Source organism: Aplysia californica, unplaced genomic scaffold, assembly GCF_000002075.1.
Source record: "Aplysia californica isolate F4 #8 unplaced genomic scaffold, AplCal3.0 scaffold00268, whole genome shotgun sequence".
NCBI lineage: Eukaryota > Metazoa > Mollusca > Gastropoda > Aplysiida > Aplysiidae > Aplysia > Aplysia californica.
This window is the reverse complement of record NW_004797538.1, coordinates 419,131-420,427: the sequence shown is the minus strand read 5'-3', so window position 1 is coordinate 420,427 and position 1,297 is coordinate 419,131. Positions and strand designations below refer to the sequence as shown.

The window sequence follows — 1,297 nt, the reverse complement described above, 5'->3', positions numbered from 1 at the left end:
CTACTCTTATCGATTTTAGACCACCAAATGATCTTTAACGTGCGCAACTTGTACACGGGCCCTCAGAGATTTTTCGCTCTTGTCCGAGAAGGCTAGGAATAGATATTTCCTACCAGAAGATCAGGGGTGCGGTAGAAAGACAGCAGTAAAGAGGAGCTAAGGAGTGGCAGTAGAAAGGCTGCAGAAAGAGTCAGGAGCCCAGAGGAGGGGGCAAAGGAGGTGAGGGGGTGGGGGCAGAAAGTGGAAATGAAAGCAGACAACAGAACATTGCTAGAGAGCTAGAAAGGAGGTGAAAGGAGACAATTTTAGAGAATAATTTTTTTCGGTCGCTACCCGGATTCGAACCCGGGACCTTTGAGTGAGAGGCCAACACCTTAACCTCTAGGTCACGAGAGCCCCCCTCGGCACTTATACGACCTTTTTGTTTTGCAAGTGCCGCAAAACACTTACTAAAACTAAAACTCTCCTTTTTATTATTCAACAAAACAAATAAAAAGAAACACCTCAAACAATCTGGAATGGCAAGTTTCTCATTTATTTCTGTGAAACATTTCAAGACCGTAGTGAACACACAGCAATGAATCAGTCCATCATTATGGTGTGCCTACAGTCAGTCATGATGTGTTTTTTTTTCTTTTCTTTTCATCGCCGCTGAGCGTTTCAGTGAATTGGCTTCTCACACACAGAAGTGACTGTGGTCTTACTTCTTTTGCCTGGATCAAAACAAATACACAGAAAGTATAATAATGTTACGTGCGTGTATATGTGTCATGACGTGGTGGAATCAGACGCTCGTCAATTGTTTGTGCATATTATGGAGTTATGGTATCGTTTTAAAGTCTGTTCATTTGCCTTCCTTTTGGTGAAAAAAAATCAATTTGTTAAGCATAAAAGTTGAACTATATACGATTGAAGGAGGTCAAAGTGCAAATGTGTCAGAGGTAAAATTAGTGAGCGAATTGCAGCCAAAGTTTGGTCATTTCTATAGCCCACCCAAGAGTCCGTGGAAATTTAAAGTTTACATTTTTCGAACTTTTAATCAATGTCTTTTTAAAAAATCCACAAAAGTGTTTTTAAATGGACATAATAGGTTTTGAGCTCAAAAATTGAACTTTGAAAAAAAAAATGCCCACCTCGGCAAAAAGAAATGTGGGTGAGCGCCTGATTTCTCTACGATGCCGTAATATAATTATGCAATGGTTTGGTCTTGAGGACACGAGAAACAGATTTCGAAGCCAAATAAAAACACACAGGGAACAGGACTAGTTTTATTTAAAAAGTCGTCGAACGGACACCC

The 1,297-nt window shown here is 40.3% G+C and overlaps 1 long non-coding RNA gene across 1 annotated transcript in view; it reads right to left on the bottom strand.

The window, feature by feature from the left end:
- Positions 1–514: 514 nt before the first annotated feature.
- LOC101845173 overlaps positions 515–1,297 on the bottom strand; it is a 2,263-nt gene continuing 1,480 nt past the window's right edge. Inside the window, exon 3 of the long non-coding RNA XR_004858671.1 lies at positions 515–713. This is a non-coding gene — a long non-coding RNA (uncharacterized LOC101845173). The remainder of the gene's footprint in view (positions 714–1,297) is intronic.